The following is a 20,456-nucleotide window of genomic DNA, read 5'->3' as shown; positions in this document are numbered from 1 at the left end:
GGCTATGATAGCTCAGACCCTGCCAGTAAATTTCGGCCCCAATTCCTTGTAATCAGAGGGATGTTCCTTTTTGAGAATTGCCTGGAGAGGTCATTTTATTATTAATGACCTTATTATCGGATTTAGTGGTATATAAGAAATAAATTACATTACGTTTGCATAGTACAAACAGAGGCTGCTAGAAAGCACGGAAAAGACCACAGTGAGCCATTTTAATAATTGGGTGGTAAAATCCATGCATTTCATGATGGTTTAATGGTACACTTCTCCCTCCGTATTCATGGTTTTTGCATTCGTGGTTTTGATTATTCACGGTTTTTAGCTTGCTGGCTCCTCCCCCCAAATTACATCAGCTTGCATAGAGAAATTGCTGATTCCATGTGTTTACAGAGAAAATCGCTGATTCCCAGCACTTTCTTCACCGTGTTTTGCATCTCCTTCAGGCCAGACCTCCCACCATGTTATTCATGGTTTCACCATATTCATGATGGTTTTTAATAGAAAACAGCAAATAACATGAAAAAGTTATTCGCGGTGTTTCTGTATTTGCGGTTCTGTTAATCCCCTATCATAGTGAATACGGAGGGAGAAGTGTATTGTCAAATGCATGGTGACTTTAGAGAATTTGGTTCCAAGACAGGATAACAAAAAAGTCTCCCTGACAGCAAATTTTTATAACACCCACTTCCTTCTTTTGAGTCTACCTTCAATGCTAGTGAATTTCCATCTTTAGGAAAATTAAGTAGAAATATTTAAACTAGTTGGAACTTGGGGCTAGATTCACAAAGCAAACCGATCTGTTTGTGAGCCCTTTGCAACCCGATTTCCCTCCGACCCAAGTGTTTAGCGATCCCATCCCGATCTGTGCATGCAAATGAGGGAAATTGAATGCAAATTTGGGAGGACAGTGATTCAATAAACACTTTAGCTAACACTGATTGGGCTTGCCGATCAGAAAAGTAGTGACTACTGAAGACCAGTCGCTTCTATTCTGGCTGACTCTTCTGTCTTCTTCTGCCCTTTAAAACCATGGGCTCGCAATGCTTGTTAGCAGAGCAAGCCTGTGGTTTTAACCAAAAATCTGACACCGCAGCTGCCATCAGGCCCGACGCTGCCTGCCCCTTCCCCGCAAATATGGCAGGAGGGATGCCAACTCCCTCCTGCCATCGCAAAACCACCATCGGCCAACCCTCTCCATACCTTACTCCGGGCTCTTAAAGTTATGACAGGAGGGTTCCCACTTCCTCCTGCCATATCTACTACTACTACTACTACTACTACTACTACTACTACTACCCGCTCCCAACAACCCTCCTGCCATAAATATTTTTTTAATTCTTTATTCATTTCTAATTCTAATACAAAGTGCAAACGCATGAACATCCAAGTAATAACACAACCTGCACTTTATGCAGTTATCTTACAAGTATCTCTGATGAAGAAGGCCCCTGTTTCACTCCTTTAAGGATATATCTTCCAAACAATGCCAACCCCACAATATATTTCAGAAGCCTATCTTATGCTTTGCATCTTTTTATTACTAAAATCTCTTCTTATCCCAGGACAAGCAGGCAGCATATTCTCACTGATGGGTGACGTCACTAACGGAGCCCCGGTATGGACCACTTTAAAAGTGCATCGCCACTTTTAGTCTTTGGAAAGTTTGCGATAGCCAACACCACGCATGCGCGAGTGCCTTCCCGCCCGACATAGGCAAGCGATCCTTCAGTTTCTTAGTTTCCGCGGAGCTAAGAAGATGCGTTTTTCAATGGCCGTTGAAATTTTTCTCTTTTGCTGCTTTCCCGCTCTCGCAGATTTTTGACTTACAGTCATTTCTTTATTATTTTCTTATTTTCTAGTTAGATTGTTTAAAAAAAAAAACCAAACCAGTAAAAGTTTTCGTTTTTCCTTCTCGCAAGTTCAGCCCGGCAGGGCCTGTTGAACCACCTTGGCCTTCGATTTTGATTTTGCTGGGGCTATTTTTCCATCAATGTCCTGCCCGCAGACGTGTTTTAAAAAGTGTGGTCGCTGTGCTCGGCCCATCTCAGTAACTGATCTGCATCGCTAGTGTCTCCTTGGTGCCTGAGCACCGTTTGAAGACTTGTTCTCGCTGTTCTTCTCTCCAAAAAAAGAACATTGAAGAACTGCCTGATCCAACAAAAACTTCTTTTCAGTGTCACGATGGAAGGAGACTCGACACCGCTACCGACTTTGGCACCGTCCATATTGACACCACATCATTCGACATCAGCACCGGCAGAAACAACTCCAGTGTTACAACCTTCTGTGGGTAAGCTGGCTAAGAAGCCTTCCCCTACCCCATCTGGGCCTTGGGTCAAAGTAGCAGTGAGCCAAGTCCTGCCGACCTCGAAAAAGCCCAGAAAGCACTCCAATATCGGTGAGTGCCTTGTCATCGGCCTCCTCATCGCAGGAGTGTAGAGCCGCACTGAAGGTACCAGCAAAACAGCCAACAGTGCTGGTGCTCTCCCTTAAGCAGAAAATTGATAACTTGCTTAGTGAAGAACTGGGTGAGCATTTCCGACCCAACTTATGCCCATGTTGACATAACTCTCTCGGTGCCAGTCCAGTCAGAGCCCATGGCACTGACTGCACCTTCCTCTGATGCTCCCCCGGTGCGGAGACATTCAACATGGGAATTGATTCCTCCAGTTCCCCGGCGCCAGTCTTCCTCGACACAAACTTCTCCAGAGGTGACTCCGGTGCGGTCTCAGAAGGCGTTACAAAAGCTGAAGCATATTGAGCCTTCGACACTGTCCACATTCTATTCAAGATTCAGACTTGTAGGGAGACTCTGAACAGGATCCTCTTTTCTCTAAGGATGAAGGTTCTTCTGATGAGGGTTCACCTCAATGTTCCTCTCAGGAGCCCCCTGTTTTTTCCAGGTTTCTTCATCAGATGTCTGAAACTGTCCATTCTACTTGAAGCTGACTCTAAAATTCTAAACAGTTCCTGGAGGCTTTGGATTATGATCAACCGCCAAAGGAATTACTCAAGCTTCCTCTTCATGACATTTTACAGGAAATGTTCTATAAAAATCTGGAAACACCACTTTCCATTCCTGTGGCTCCTCGCAAATTAGACACTTTGTACTGAGTGGTTCCTATTCCTGGTTTTGACAAACCTCAATTCCCTCATGAATCCTTACTAGTGGAGTCCATCTTGAAGAAGTCCACAGGGGCTAGTGTTTTACGCATCTGTACCCCTGGGCAGAGAGGGCAAAGCCATGGATCGATTTGGCAAACGCCTTTATCAAAATGCCATGATGGCCAACCGCTCTGGCAACTATAATTTCCATTTTTCCTTTTACCTCAAGCACCTGATTAAACAGATTTCACTTTTCCAGAAATTCATCCCAGAACGCAAGCTTCCTGCTTTTCAACATATTTCTGATCTGTTTCAGCTGAGGAAACATATGGTTTGTTCTACTTACGATACATTTGAACTTACCTCCCATGCTGCAGCTATGTCTGTAGCCATGAGACGTCTGGCCTGGCTTCGTGTTTCAGAACTTGACGTCAACCATCAAGATAGGCTATGATCCGTGTCTTGGGGATGAGCTTTTTGGTCCTTCCATGGACACGGCTAGACAGAAGTTGTTTGCTCATGAGACCAGATGGGACACTCTGGTTAAGCCTAAAAAGAAGCTTCCACCTCCTCGCCCCTTCAGACTGGCTTCTTCTCACCAACTTCGGCTTGCTGCTAAACCTCCAGTTCCTGCACAGTCTCAACCTAGAAGGCAGAAGCAGCAACCTCGTCAACAACCGAAACAACAGGCTGCTACCCAAAAACCTACACAGCCTTTTTGACATGTTTCTTCAGAGCATAGCCACAGTCAGCATTTTCCAGCCTCTGCCTCAGCCCATTGGAGGCCGTCTCCAACTTTTCATTACTCGTTGGGAGCTCATCATAGCAGACCTCTGGGTCTTAAACATCATTCGTCAGGGTTGCACTCTATATTTTTACACTCTGCCTCCAGATCATCCTCCAAGAGAGTCTGCTTTGGACCCTGCACAGTCCTCTCTTCTTCCCCAGGAGGTTCAATCCCTTCTCCTGCTCAATGCCATCGAAGAAGTTCCAGGTATTCTACTGCCGTTACTTCTTAGTTCCAAAGAAGACGGAAGGACTGCGACCCATTCTGGATCTCAGAGCCCTCAACAAATTTCTAGTCAAGGAGAAATTTTGGATGCTCTCCCTCACCCTGCTTTATCCACTTCTCAGTCAGAATGACTGGCTATGCTCCCTGGATCTCAAGGAAGCCCACACACATATTCCAATTCATCTGGCTTCCAGGAAATATCTCAGTTTTCAGATACATCAATGTCACTACCAGTACAGGGTCCTTCCCTTGGGCCTGACATCTTCTCCCAGAGTCTTCATGAAGAACCTGATTGTAGTGGCTACATCTCTCAGATTGCACGGCCTCCAAGTCTTTCCTTACCTGGATGACTAGTTGATCAAGGCTGTTTCATCTCAGGAAGTGGTCCAAGCAACATCTCAGACCATTTCTTTTCTTCAGGTTCTAGGATTCGAAGTCAACTTCCCCAAATCACATCTTATTCTGACTCAATGTCTTCAGTTCATTGGAGCTATCCTAGACACCACTCTCATGATTGTTTCTCCCTCTGGATTGCGTCCAGGCTCTCTTCCACCTCTGTCAGCAAATGCTCTCTCTTCACTCTATCTCTGCGAGACGCATTATGGTTCTTCTGGGCCACATGGCTTCCACTGTCCATGTGACACCTCTGGCAAGGCTACATCTTCACACTCCTCAGTAGACTCATGTGTCTCAAGCGACAGATCATCTCTCACAACATATATCTGTAACTTCATCTCTTCAGTGGTGGATGATTTCCTTCAATCTATCCAGAGGTCTCTTTTCTCACTTACCCCCCCTCATCACAAGGTACTCAGCACAGATAATCAGGTAGCAATGTACTACATAAACAAGCAAGGAGGCACGACCTCTCTCCTGTTATGCCAGGAAGTCCAGAAAATCTGGACTTGGGCGATGGCTCGCAACCTTTTCTTAAAGGCTGTCTACATTCAAAGGGGAGGAGAATTCCCTAGCAGACAACCTCGGCAGAATTCTTCAACCTCACGAATGGACTCAACTCTGCAGCTCTCCAGTCCATCTTTGCTCAGTGGGGCACTCCACAGGTGGACTTGTTTGTGGCTCCCCACAATCACAAGTTGCCCCAGTTTTGCTCCAGACTTTACTCCCCTCTCCGTTTAGAAGCAGATATGTTTCTCCTGGATTGGATGGGCCTCTTTCTCTATGCATTCCCTCCACATATTAAGAACTCTAGTCAAGCTCAAATGAGAAACGGCTACTGTGATTCTCTTTGCACCTCGGTGGCTCAGATAACATTCATTCTCTCTTTTTCTTCAGCTCAGCTCCAGGGAGCCCATACCGCTTCCAGTTTTTCCCACTCTGCTTACTCAGCACCAGGAATCACTTCTACATCCCAACCTGCAATCTTTGCACCTGAAAGCTTGGTTTCTCTTGGCTGAATCCATCTGATTTACATCTCTCCCAGTCTGTTCTACATATCATTGATGCCTCCAGGAAACCAGCCACCCAACAATGTTACCAACAAAAGTGGACTAGGTTTTCTTCCTGGTGTCTTCTTCATCATCACGATCCAACTTCCTTATCAGTAGATTTCATGTTGGATTATCTCCTTCGTCTGACTCTGGACTCAAATCTATATCTGTCAGAGTCCATCTCAGCGCTATTATAGCTTTTCACGTACCAGCTAAGGGAAAGTCTTTCACTACTCATTCTTTGATCTCCAGATTCATGAAAGGACTTTTCAATGTTAAACCACCTCTCAAACCTCCTCCTATTGTCTGGGACCTGAATGATGAAGCCACCATTTGAAACAATGACCACCACTCATCTCAAGTTTCTCACCTGGAAAGTTGTCTTCCTTATTGCTCTCACCTCTGCCAGGAGGGTCAGTGAGTTACAAGCGTTGGTGGCAGATCCACCCTTCACAGTTTTTCACCATGATAAAGTGGTTCTATGCACGCATCCAAAGTTTTACTGAAAGTTGTCATGGAGTTTCATCTCAATCAGTCAATTGTTCTGCCAGTGTTTTTTCCTAAACCTCATTCTCATGCTGGAGAAACCACTTTGCACACTCTGGACTGTAAATGTGCTTTGGTCTATTACATCGACAGGACAAACCCTCATCATACTTCTCCCCAACTCTTTGTCTCATTTGATCCTAACAAGTTGGGGCATCCGGTTTCCAAGAGAACGATTTCCAACTGGCTGGCTGCCTGTATCTCGTTCTGTTATGCTTAGTCTGGACTGGCACTGGAGAATTGTGTTGCGGCCCACAAAATCAAAGCTATGGCAGCTTCTGTTGCTTTCCTTAGATCTACTCCCATTGAGGAAATCTATAAAGCTGCCACCTGGTCCTCATTCACTTCTCACTATTGTCTGGAGTTTTTCTCCAGATGGGATGGGATAGGCACTTTGGCCAATTTGTATTACAAAATGTATTCTCCTTAAGGCCAACACTCCCATCTTCTTGTTAGCTTGGAGGTCACCCATCAGTGAGAATATGCTGCCTCTTTGTCCTGGGATAAAGCACAGTTACTTACTGTAATAGGTATTATCCAGGGAGAGCAGGCAGATATTCTCACAACCCACCCACCTCCCTGGGTTGGCTTCTTAGCTAGCTTATTTTAACTGAGGGACCGCATGCCTACGTTGGGCGGGAAGGCACTCGCACATGTGCGGTGCGGTGCGGGCTATCGCAAACTTTCCAAAGACTTAAAATGGCGATGCACCTTTTAAAGTGGTCCGTAACGGGGCTCTGTCGGTGACGTCACCCATCAGTGAGAATTAGAGAATGACACGGGGAAAAAATCTGTCCCCGTCACCGCCCCGTCCCCGGCCCACCATCCTCTGCACCGCCCCGTCACCGCCATTCCATTCACCGCCCCGTCACCGTCATTGCCATCCCTTTCACCGCCCCGTCAACGCCACTGCCATCCCATTCACCGCCCCCGCAGCATCCATATAAGCCTTAATACTCTAATATTTAGCGTATTCCATTCTTATAAATCAAAGTTCCTGCTGCTGAACTAGAGAAAGAGATGTTCAGCTGGCAGGGCTTTGTTTATAAATTTTTATTAACACAACTAATATACCACCATAATGTTTCCGACAGAGGACAAGTATGCAATAAATGCATTTTGCTGTTTCAATGCCAGTGCTCAGCAGAACAATAGACAGCAATATGGACATTCACCTTATGTAGTACTTTTTTAATATATAAAAATAGGCAAAATTAGTTGCTGTTTTATCATTATATTTTCTTGCCATTATAGTATTCTTCATTGATCATTTTTCTTTTTAAATTCAAAACAAATTCAACCTATCTTGTGTCCCAGCATGAATTCATGTTTCACTCAATTGGCTGTTTCAAGGGAATTAACCCTCCAACTTCCATTTGCAAAAATACCCAATGTTGTTCCTTCTATGAGCAATATTTAAATTATGAGGAACAACATTGGGTATTTTTGCTGAATTGTGTGACACCATTTGGGCTGAACATGAAGATTGAAAATGCCTGGTTAGCCCTGGACAGATGATTTGAACAGCCAGGAGCCTGTCCTGGCCATTTAAATCGTTTTGAATATCTAGTCCAATGATAACAGAATTAGGGTGATTATAGAAACATAGAACTTTGTTGATCACTAAAAACAGTGGAGACTAAGGGTCTATCAAGCTCAGCATCCTGTCTTTGACACTGGCCAGTCTTGGTCTTTGGAACTGCCCATTGTGTCAGAAGCAATAGGGATTAAGTGACTTGCCCAGGGTCACAAGGAGTGTAGTGTAGCTCTAACCACTGGATTTAGAAGTTGGCTTCTTTTGGGATCTTTAACTCATCATCGCTAGGACTCGAATCTGAGTCCGTGGCACCTAACATAGAATGGAATTAGTATGGCAAAGTAATGAAGAATGGTCCAGCAGCCCCCACCCTCCCTCCACCTCACCTTATATTCGTTCCGAGTTTGCCGGCTTCCTTTTTCCCTAGCCGCACGCGTTCAAAAAGCCGTGCATTTAGCCAGCTCCCTCCCTCCACCTCACCTTAAATTTCGAGTTTTCTGGCTTCCTTTTTTCCGAGCCGCACGTGTTCAAAAATCCTTGCACGCGCGGCTGCGCGAGTCAATCAAACTTCTCCTCTCTGCAACTTCCTGTTTCCGGTTGCGTCAGAGGAGAAGATTGATTGACTCGCGCAGCCGCGCGTGCACGGATTTTTGAACACGTGCGGCTCGGAAAAAAGGAAGCCAGAAAACTCGAAATTTAAGGTGAGGTGGAGGGAGGGAGCTGGCTAAATGCTACGGGCGGGCGGGCGGTGGCTGCGGGGACCGCGCGATCCTTGATACCTCACTGCGGAGACAAGACCATTCACCGCCCCGCGGGCGGTGAATGGCCTTGTCCCCGTCGCCGCAGCGACTGCTAGTTTTCTTCCCCGTTTTCGGCGGGTGACCCGCGGCTAAAATGCGGTGGCCGCGGGTAAACCACCACCGTGTCATTCTCTAGTGAGAATATCTGCCTGCTGTCCCTGGATAACACCTATTACGGTAAGTAACTGCTTAATTGGCAAATGAGAACCAGTCAGTGAACTTGTGTACTCATCCAGTCTGAAACCGAAACCACTATGATGGAGAAAATACACTACTTTCCAGTTAATGGCTGTATTTTGAACCATGTAACTCCACAGAACTATGAATCTATTTCTGTTCTAGTTGTGTTAAATTTGACCTGAATTGAATAACTAGATTTAAAACTTTTGTGAGACTTCTAGAACCAGTCTAAAAATAAGAAAACCTCAAACTATTTGATAGAATAATAATAAAGAAAAAAATGTGACATAATCCCCCATTGTTTTAGTTTGCTAGTGAATAGTTTCCTTTGCAGACAAATCTTAATTCCTCATGGTTTGCCAAGTACAGTAAAGCCCAGAGTCTATGTGGTTGTATCATGCATAACAAGTGAACTACAGAGTATTTACTGCCTTCATGCTCATTGACTTCTTGTGTTTCCTTTGTGGTCTTTGAGGTGTAGGTTTCAGTTTTGATTTCTTTATTGCTAACCACATAAGAGGGGGAAAAAGTTCTTGGTGCTCAGATTTGAGTGCTTGCATGTGAAACTGGAAGTATCTGTCTTATCTCTTGCAATAATAATAATTATAATAAGAGAATACACCTCAATCTTGTTTTCAGATGCAAAACTCAATTATAGTGCTGTGTATAACTAGGCACACAGTAAAATTTAAGTACTACTACTGCTGAGTGAGAAAGGAACTGCATTTTTGTTCCGGGCCTAACTGCAAGAGTGTATCATTCTGTCTTGCTTACATTTTACAAAGCCACTGGATTTCTTTGTGAATTCTAGAAACAAAAATCAATGTTCCCTAACTTTGCTATGAAAACCATGTCTGTATTTTCAACTCTAATATCAATAATAATGCTGACTGTAAAGATTTATCAGAAGGAGGGGAATAAAGACCTCAGATTCCCCTCAATGGCAAATCAATCAATATAGGTCTTTTGAATAGGGTAACATTAATCATTGGTCAGAAAACAAAAACTCCTCACAATCTTTACTATGTATATATAACAAAAGAATAGCTCGACTTAACTGAAAAATCCTAATTCCAACGGGACCCGTTTCACGGTCTGCTTCTTCTGGGGATCAAAGAAGAAAGAATGCTGTTCACAGAAGTGAATATATCATTGTCATCTATTAAACAAAAGTCCAGCAATAAAAAAAAAAAAAAATAAAAATCATATGTTAGTTAAATATTTCAAATTAATCAAATCATTAAATATTTTTAGCAAAACTATAAAAGAGCTATATAAAACCAAGCAATCCTTGTCCTGGTACATTATGAGGAAAGACTAAAAGGGTTAGGACTCTTCACCTTGGAAAAGAGATGGCTGAGTGGAGATATGATTGAAGTCTACAAAATCCTGAGTGGAGTAGAACGTGTACAAGTGGATCGATTTTTCACTCTCAAAAATTACAAAGACTAGGGGACATTTGATGAAGTTACAGGGAAATATTTTTAAAACCAATAGGAGGAAAAGTTTTTTCACTCAGAGAATAGTTAAGCTCTGGAACGCATTGCCAGAGGTTGTGGTAAGAGAGGATAACGTAGCTGGTTTTAAGAAAGGTTTGGACAAGTTCCTGGAGGAAAAGTCCATAGTCCATTGTCTTTTATTGAGGAAGATATGGGGAAGCCACTGCTTGCCCTGGATTGGTAACATGGAATATTGCTACTCCTTGGGTTTTGGCCAGGTACTAGTGACCTGGATTGGCCACTGTGAAAATGGGCTACTGGGCTTGATGGACCATTGGTCTGACCCAGTAAGGCTATTCTTATGTTCTTAATCATGAAGCTGAAAAGAGAGAAAAGAAGACTTGAAAGGAAATGGAGGAAGTCAGAAAAACCTGGTTTCCTTGATTTACTCATGAAACAAAAGATAGCCACAAAAATGTGTATTCTAACTGAGGAATAAATTACACCCTGTGGCTAAAATAACTGCAATGAGACACTTTTTGTAGCCATCTACCAGTCTCTGACATTGGGCTGAGGAAAGTTTGGCCCATTCCCCAATGCAGAATTCTTTCATCTGTGAGATGGTTGAGGGGTTTCTTGCATGTACAGCCCATTTCAAATCATCCCACATAATCTCAATGGAATTAAGATAGGGCTTTGACTCTGCCACTCCAAGACTCTCCATTTCTTAGTTTTCAGTCAGTCCTTGGTGGATTTACTGGTATGTTTTGGGTCATTGTTGTGTTGCAGGGTCAAGTTCTGCTTCAGCTTTAATTTTCTTACTGATGGTCTCACATGTGCCTCAAGCACCCTCTGATATACAGTAGAATTCATGGTGGATTCTATGATGGTGAGCTGGCCAGGTCTTGTTGCAGGAAAGCATCCCTAAATTATAACACTTCCACCTCCATGCTTCACAGTTGGTATGAGGTTCTTTTCCTGGAATGCTGTATTTGATGTACGCCAAACATGTCCTCTTTTCTGATGTCCATAGAACACTATTCCAGAAGTCCTGGTGTTTGTCTACGTTCTCTCTGGCAAACTTCAGCCTGGCATTGATGTTTCTCTTAGAGAGCAAATGTTTCCTCCTTGCACACCTCCCATGCAAGTTAAATTTGTGCAGTCTCTTTCTGATTGTAGAGGCATGCACTTTCACATCAACAGTAGCAAGAGCCTGCTATAGGTCCCTTGATGACATTTTAGAGTTTTTGGGGACTTCATTTAGCATCTTGCAGTCTGCTCTGGGGCCAACTTGCTTGGATGGCCAGACCTAGGCATGTTGTCAGTTGTTTGGAAAGTCCTCCACTTGCATACTATTTTCCGGATCGTGGAATGGCTAATGTCAAATTCTTTTCTGATCTTTTAAAATCCCTTACTAGATTTATAAGCTGATACAATCATCTTTCTGATGACCTCAAACAGCTCTTTTGATCTCACCATGGTGTTCACTCTCAGCGCAGCAGTCATGAGCACAGCAAACTATATGTCTGAGTTTTAAGTAGGGAAACCTCCTTCAAAATGCTGAGTAACAGTGTTCTAAACATGTGCACCTGATGTGATATACCTGTGTGTGATTTGAGCCACTTAAGTGGGAGAATATGTGGAGGTGTCCTAATTTATTCCTCAGTTAGAATACACTTTTTTGTGGATATCTTTTGTTTCGTGAGTAAATCAAGGAAAATTTTTGTTTTACCTGCAATTACATCACTTTCTTTTCCAGAGATAAATTTAAAAAAAAGATTTGACATCGATATATGAACATTTATTAAGAATGAACTGAATATTTCATGGGGAGTTCTAATTTTTTCACATGATTGTAAGTATTTTGACCTCATCTATTAAGGTGCTCATTTTCAAAGCACACAGACCTACAAAGTTATAGAGTAAGTCTGTGCATTGAAAATGGCCCTCTAAATATTAACTGCTCTTTGGATTATGGGAAGTATAATTTTGTAGCTATAATTTATACTGTCCCAATGCTTACAAGATGATAAATCGTTTGATCCTTTTGTTAGCAATATTTAGGGAGGGAGGGTGCAAAAATCACACCTTAGAAGAAAGCATCAGGTCCACTATCCCCGGTACCATGTCATGAAAATGCTGAGTTGTGTATTTTTTGATACTGGGCTATGTGTTCAGTTAAAGTATTTTACAGACATAAAGGTATGACTAGTATTACTGCCCTAAAGTGTTTACAGTTTTTGTATAAGGAGGCCATGGTAGGCCTTAGAAAGGGCTGCGGCTCTACACAGTAGTCCATAATACAAGAAAAGATAAAAAAGAATCTAGACCAATGATTCTTAATCCTGTCCTGGAAGACCACCAGCCAGTCAGGTTTTTGAGATAGCTGTAATAAATATGCATGATATAGATTTGCATATAATAGAGGTGACAGCCATGCAAATCTACTCCATGCATATTCATTTGGGCTATCTCAAAAACCTGACTGGCTGGTGGTCCTCCAGGACAGGGTTGGGAACCATAAATCTAGACAACAGGTTGGAACTGTCTGTTCACATGTAACTTTAAATAGATAATAGTACTAGTTCAATAATCTCCCTCCCCCCACCCCCGACATATATATCTGACCACGGCTAATTAGTCATTTTGTACCCTGTGTTCAGAGCAGGTTTGAAATCTGTCATTTATTCTGAATACTATTTTACAAAGCTTTCACTTCAAATACATGAAACTTCAGAAAGAATGTGGACTCGGATAGAACTGCAGTTTTCTTCTGTACATTCAACCAACTGGCAAGCCACCAGTACATCATTTTTGTTGGTAAGGTATGGAGTTCTTTGATGACTGCCCACATCAGATTTAAAAATGCGCACTTGTTCTAAAATGAAACTTAGAATACAAAAGATAGAGAAGGCCTAGGACTAACATTTTATGACTGCTGAAAAGTGCAAATCAGTATTCTCATCATATCTTAATAAACTGCTTTTTATATACAGGCAATTAAAAATGAGATGATGCATGTACTTTGATATAATTTTGAAAATGAGAATCTGTTGGGATTTTTTTACAGCTATATCCAGTTTAGTGTAATATTTCCATTATACAGTATTTCATTATTGAAAGTTTTTTTTTGTTGTTGTTCTGCTTAAAAGGTCAAGTGAATTGCACCATGCTGGGCTGAGCCTTGCAGCCTGCTGTTAAACCAGTAGCTCCCCCATGGAGTAAAGCATTCTTGCGGCTTTTCTTAATGACTCTCTGATGTCACAGGAAGAGCAGCTTTGTAAAAATAAATACAGTAGTAAGTCTTCATTTGCAGACTCCCCTCATCCTTAACTAATTAAATAACTAATGTACATGTACTTATTGTAAGTGATGGTGCCAAAGGTCTTTGTCAGATGTGCATCAAAATGCAAGTGTGTTATTTTCTGGGGACTGGTTATTGGAGTAATAGACTGTTAAACTCGCTTAAGTGAATGTGTTTCTTCCTGCAAGTCTTGTTTGTGTTGTGCTGTATTTTGCATGATTGTTTGCTAAATGAAAACTCGGAACTCCTCTAAAAACATTGCAGAATTGTTTTTGAGGTCTTTCTCCACTCACTGCTGGAGTGTTTTCTATTATCTTTTATTTACATGATTGGAGAATTTACAGAAATCTGTACACCTGTGGAACAGCCTTTATTAAAAAATTAATTAAAAAATACCCCAGCAACAGTATTGGAGATTGATTGATAGTTCTAGTTAATTTTTCAGAATAAAGATTTCATAAAACTAACCTAATACATAAGAACATAAGCAATGCCTCTGCTGGGTCAGACCTGAGGTCCATCATGCCCAGCAGTCCGCTCACGCGGCGGCCCAACAGGTCCAGGACCTGTGCAGTAATCCTCTATTTATACCCCTCTATCCCCTTTTCCAGCAGGAAATTGTCCAATCCTTTCTTAAACCCCTGTACTGTACTCTGCCCTATTACGCCCTCTGGAAGCGCATTCCAGGTGTCCACCACTTGTTGGGTAAAGAAGAACTTCCTAGCATTCGTTTTAAATCTGTCCCCGTTCAACTTTTCCAAGTGTCCTCTTGTTCTTTTATTTTTCGAAAGTTTGAAGAATCTGTCCTTCTCTACTCTCTCTATGCCCTTCATGATCTTATAAGTCTCTATCATATCCCCTCTAAGTCTCCTCTTCTCCAGGGAAAAGAGACCCAGTTTCTCCAATCTCTCAGCATATGAGAGGTTTTCCATCCCTTTTATCAAGCGTGTCGCTCTCCTCTGAACCCTCTCGAGTAACGCCATATCCTTCCTAAGGTACGGAGACCAATATTGGACGCAGTATTCCAGATGCGGGCGCACCATCGCCCGATACAATGGCAGGATAACTTCTTTTGTCCTTGTTGTAATACCCTTCTTGATTATGCCTAGCATTCTATTTGCTTTCTTAGCGGCTGTTGTGCACTGTGCCGTTGGCTTCATTGTCATGTCCACCATTACCCCCCAAGTCCCTTTCTTGGTTACTCTCATTCAATAATATCCCTCCCATCGTATAGTTGTACCTCGGGTTTCTGTTTCCAACATGCAATACTTTACATTTCTCAACGTTGAACTTCATCTGCCATCTCGCCGCCCATTCCCCCAATTTGTTCAAGTCCCTTTGCAATTCTTCGCATTCCTCTTTAGTCCCAGCTCCACTAAATAGTTTTGTATCGTCTGCAAATTTTATTATCTCACACTTCGTGATCATTTATGAATATATTAAATAGCAGCGGCCTGAGCCCTGAGCCCTGCGGAACACCACTCGTGACCCTCATCCAGTCCGAGTAGTGGCCCTTCACCCCTACCCTCTGTTTCCTACCCGCCAACCAGTTTCTGATCCATCTATGTACGTCTCCGTCCACTCCATGGTTCTTCAGTTTCCAGAGTAGATGTTCGTGAGGCACCTTGTCAAAGGCTTTTTGGAAATCAAGGTATATGATGTCTATGGGGTCTCCTCTGTCCATCCGTTTGTTAATTCCTTCGAAGAAGTGCAATAAGTTCGTTAGGCACGATCTCCCCCTGCAGAAACCATGTTGGGTTGTTATCAAAAGTTCGTTTCTTTCCAAATGTTCATCGATGTGTTCTTTAATCAGTGCTTCCGCCAGTTTCCCCGGAATCGAGGTCAAACTCACTGGTCTGTAGTTTCCCGGGTCACCTCTTGATCCCTTTTTAAAGATGGGCGTGACATTGGCTATCTTCCAATCCTCCGGGATCATGCCTGTTTTCAAGGATAGGTTGCAAATTTGCTGCAGTAGTTCCGCTATCTCCTCCTTTAATTCCTTCAGAACCCTGGGATGGATTTCGTCCGGACCCGGGGATTTGTCAGTTTTAAGTTTTTCTATCTGCCTGTGTACATCATCAAGGCTCACTTCCATGGATGTTAATTTTTTCTGCTTGATTTCCATTGAAGATTTGTTCAGGTTCCGGTATGTTGGTTGTGTCTTCGTTTGTAAATACAGACGAGAAGAACATGTTGAGTCTTTCTGCGACTTCTTTCTCCTCCTTCACCGCTCCATTCCTGTCTCCTTCGTCCAGCGGTCCCACCTCCTCCCTAGCTGGCTGTTTCCCTTTAACATATCTGAAGAACGGTTTGAAATTTCGTGCCTCCCTGGCTAGCCTCTCTTCATACTCTCTTTTGGCTTTTCGAACCACACGGTGACATTCTTTTTGATACTTCCTGTGCTCCTTCTGATTCCCTTCAGTTTTGTCCTTTTTCCATTTCCTGAATCAATTTTTCTTATTGCCTATCGCTTCCTTCACTATTTTAGTCATCCATACTGGGTCTTTTGTTCGACCCTTTTTGCCCCCCTTTCTGAATCTGGGGATGTGCAGATTTTGTGCCTCGCTCACCGTGTCTTTGAAAAAAGACCAGGCATGTTCTACTGTTTGCCATTTTTTGGAAGTGTTCCTAAGTTTCTTCCTTACCATTTCCCTCATTGCTTCATAGTTTCCTTTCCTGAAGTTGAAAGATGTCGCTTTGGTTCTCTTTCCGTTCGGTATGCCTACTTCAACCTTGAACTTGATCATATTATGATCGCTGTTTCCCAACGGTCCCACTACTTCCACTTTCTTTGCATGGTCTTAAATCTGTTGTTGCTCAACACCTTTTAACCTTCAAAAATACAAAAACTTACATATCAGAAGCAGTTGTTTTATTAATCTTTTTTAATGAACGGTAGACATTTTCTTGCAATTCAGAATGGTCGGGGTTTAAATTTTGTTAATCAGGGAATGTAATAGAAAAAAAAAAAGGTTATACAGAATAAGGTAAAATGAGCAAGACTTGGAAACCTTTGTTCTTAAAATCTGTAAATCTAATTTTCCATTCTTTCAGAAGTGTGGTTGGCATGTTTCAGCAACCCATGGAGAATAAATGACCATTTAATTTTATATTTTCCTTTGCGATGTGTCAGAATCACAGAACACTGAGGTGAATTTATGTGGTGTGCGTACTTAAATCTCAGAGTAGTGGAAGAGAATGATTAAGATCCTGCTCTGGCCTAAAATACTGAGGCATAAATGCCAGAGTACCCGGACAACTGCATTAATCTGAGTATAGCTGTAATTAACTGGGCAAAGCCTTTTATGTATAAAACAGTTTTTACCTTTCAGAGGGCTGAAAAATTAGAAGGCCAAAACCAAAGTATGAATGATTGGAGAATGGGGAGAAATGTGTCAAAGAATCTGGCTGACATTCTTCTTTAGTTGTGAGATTCAGCCATTGACACCAACAATAGGCCCTGACTTTTTCTAAAGAACACAGAAGGTAAAGAATTGTAAAAACCAACAAACAAACTTAAAAGCACAGAAAAGGCACAAGCATAAATCAATCTACCATCAACAAACATGAATAATCAGGCATTCTAGCCAAACCTTTTCCCTTCTGAGCCCTGACAATTTATTTTCAGACCCCCTAGTACCACTGCCCTTATAATTATACTAGTGTTTAAGCCCGTTACATTAACGGGTGCTAGAATATATGGCTGTCTGTCTTTCTTTCTTTATGTCTCTCTCCCTGCTCCTGTTTCTTTCTTCCTTTCTTTCTGTCTTTCTCCCTCCTGCAATTTTTTTCTCTCTCTCCCTGGCACCCTTTGCCTGTCTGTCTTTATTTCTGTGTCTCTCTGGTCCCCTGTCTGTCTTTATTTCTGTCTGTCTCTCTCCCTAGCCTCCTTTGTCTGTCTGTATTTCTTTCTGTGTCTCCCCCCCCCCCCACTTTCCTTTGCAGAAGCAGCAGTGCTATTTCCCTTCCCCTCCAGATCCCTGTGAAGTAGTAGCAGCATTTCCTCCCCCCCACCCCCCATTCCCTTCTCTCCCCCCCCCCCCACTTTCCTTTGCAGAAGCAGCAGCGGTATTTCTCTTTCCCTCCAGGTCCTTGCTGAAGCAGTAGCAGCATTTTCCCCCACCCCCCATTCCCTTCTCTCCCCCCCACTTTATTTTGCAGAAGCAGCTGTGATATTTCCCTTCCCCTCCAGATCTCTGAGAAGTAGTAGCAGCATTTCCCCCACCCACCCCCCATTCCCTTCTCTCCCCCCCCACTTTCCTTTGCAGAAGCAGCAGTGCTATTTCCCTTCCCCTCCAGATCCCTGTGAAGTAGTAGCAGCATTTCCCCCCACCCACCCCCCCATTCCCTTCTCTCCCCCCCCACTTTCCTTTGCAGAAGCAGCAGCGGTATTTCTCTTTCCCTCCAGGTCCTTGCTGAAGCAGTAGCAGCATTTTCCCCCACCCCCCATTCCCTTCTCTCCCCCCCCCACTTTATTTTGCAGAAGCAGCTGTGATATTTCCCTTCCCCTCCAGATCCCTGTGAAGTAGTAGCAGCATTTTCCCCCACCCACCCCCCATTCCCTTCTCTCCCCTACCACCACTTTCCTTTGCAGAAGCAGCAGCGGTTTTCCCTTCCCCTCCAGGTCCCTGCTGAGTAGTAGAAACATTTTCCCCCACCCCCCATTCCCTTCTTACCTTGAGCTGCCCTGCTCCGTTCGGCCCCTCCCCCTTCCCTTCCCGTGTGTTGGCCTGCTGCGGCTGAAGGTTTTTTTTGGCGACTCCTCCTGTTAAAACTCCCCCCCCCTCCTCCTCCCGCAACCGCTCCTGTTCAAAGCGGCCTGCTGAGGTTCGCGGCCGCTGTAACGAACCTCGCAGGCCGCTCTCCAACTCGGTAGCATGTTCCCTCTGACGCGATTGCGTCAGAGGGAACGTGCTACCATGTGGAGAGCGGCCTGCGAGGTTCGTTACAGCGGCCGCGAACCTCAGCAGGCCGCTTTGAACAGGAGCGGTAGCGGCTGTTGCAGGAGGATTGGGGGGGGGGAATTCGTGAGCGGCGGCAGGACCATGAGGCGGGATTGAGTTTTTCGGCTTCCCCTATCTGGGGAAACCGCCGTGCCGAACTGAGCTGCGCGTGGGGCCGTAGTAAGCGCGGGGCATGCTGCAGTCTTGGCGGCCACGGACATACGGATCATGGAAGCACGCTGATAAGACTGCGCATGCGCCGCCTACGGTTTTATTATATAGATTCATGATTTCAGTGCGATCAGTAGTAGGTATCTGTGGTGCTAGAAGATTAAATTAGTCAGTTTAGTTCTCTGGCTGATATAGCCTCGTGCAACTGGGGAATTAGCAGATGATATAGAGATACCGAATTGGTGCAACAATGAAGATAACTCTTGTGGCAGAGGGTCTTGGTGGTTCTATTTCTATTGTGGGAGCCAAAGGCAGAGCTCAGAAGTGAAGAATGGATGAACAGCAATGTGGCTGATCGCTCTAGATGGGTCATGTGGCCTACATGGCTTGTATTCCTGTCTGTGGCACTGACATCTCTGCACTAAGGAGCCAAGGTACGTAATCTGAAGCTTTGGTTACATTGTGTGTGTGAGTGGGAGGAGGTAGGGTATTGCTTAGAGAAAAGGTGGTAACTACAGGATTCTTGAAGTGGGAGACCCTAGCTGAGCTCCTGTACCTGGTCAGTGGTGGTAGGATGCCAGAAATGGCAGGCATTGTAGAGATCTGATTTTTAGCAAAAACGTATACTGGCCTGCTGTCATTGTGCCAGAAGGAGACTTGACCGAATTCTGCCCAACAAATAGGTATGTCAGATGCAGGAGCTGGATGCTAAACAAATCAAGCCTGGTCAAGCTCTGCTGCCCACTATAGAGAAGGCAGGCCTGGGTCCTATATGGACTGTGGATAAAGGGAATAGGCTTGGCTCTTGGATTTCTTCCTATCAGTACTTGTGGCATGGGCATCCGCACTGAGTCTGCTAGACCAAAAGAGTATATCTGGTCATGGGCAAAGGGTTTATTCAGCAGCAAATGTTCATTACACTAAATACCAAAAATGTTTCTGAACCCTTGTATACTCTATTGGAGAGTAGAAAGAACTTAACTTATGGGAAGTCTGATGCCCCTTCATGCCAATTGCCGTAAGATACAGCACTCATCCAGGTTACTTGCACTAAGCTGGAGCCTGCACTAATTGACACTGCCTGCATTGTTTATGGTAACACTCCATGACAATTGCTTCTAGCCAAAGAGAAGGGGTCCCACTACCTTAAAGTTAAGTTTCTCATGTTTATAATTTTTCTTACTTTAATCATAACTTGTAGTGGAGGAGTAGCCTAATGGGATAGAGTAGAGGACTGAGAACCAGGGGAGCCTAGCTCATATCCTACTGCAGCTCCTTGTGATCTTGCCTCCATTGCCTCAGTTACAAACTCCATTTCCTCAGTTACAAACCATTGTGAGCCCTCAAGTGACACAATTAAAGTCTGACAATTGAGTTCGTGAACTTGCCTCCCTGTGCTTACGTTGGCAGCACTGTACAAACAACTCGATAAGGTTTCATAACCTTGGTATATCAGTGTCTCACAGCTGTGTTCGTGACAACGTGTGACAGTGTCTTGTTGAGTTGGCATTCATTATTATTGTTGCAAGTTTTTGTGTGCTGTCGTGAGAATGTCGGATCTTGAATTAGAGCAGCGAACAAACATTCAATTTCTTCTTAGACTTGGAAAGAGTGGAAGTGAAATCAGAGACATGTTAGTCCAAGTTTATGGGGATAATGCCATGAAGAAAACAGCAGTGTACAAATGGATTAAATGTTTTTCTGAGGGGAGAGAAAGCGTCACTGATGAAGACAGGTCAGGGCGGCTATTAACAAGCAGAACTGATGAAAATATTGCAAATATTTGTTGAATTTTGTGTCAAAATCGTTGGCTGACTCTGAGAAGCATAGCAGACCAAGTAAACATCGATAGAGAAACAGAAAAATCTTAACTGAAAATCTTAGCATGAGAAAGGTGTGTGCAGAAATGGTCCTGAAGGAGCTCACTGATGAACAAAAGCAAAAGAGAGGAAAGACGATGTTTTGGGCTGT

The 20,456-nt window shown here is 43.6% G+C and overlaps 1 protein-coding gene across 4 annotated transcripts in view; it reads left to right on the top strand.

Moving 5' to 3' along the window:
• PARD3B (par-3 family cell polarity regulator beta) overlaps window positions 1-20,456 on the top strand; it is a 1,834,390-nt gene that overhangs the window by 32,768 nt on the left and 1,781,166 nt on the right. The gene's annotated exons all lie outside the window — the stretch shown is intronic.

This window comes from Geotrypetes seraphini, chromosome 5, assembly GCF_902459505.1.
Source record: "Geotrypetes seraphini chromosome 5, aGeoSer1.1, whole genome shotgun sequence".
Lineage (NCBI taxonomy): Eukaryota > Metazoa > Chordata > Amphibia > Gymnophiona > Dermophiidae > Geotrypetes > Geotrypetes seraphini.
The sequence above is the reverse complement of the archived record's forward strand: the minus strand, read 5'-3'. Positions and strand labels throughout refer to the sequence as shown.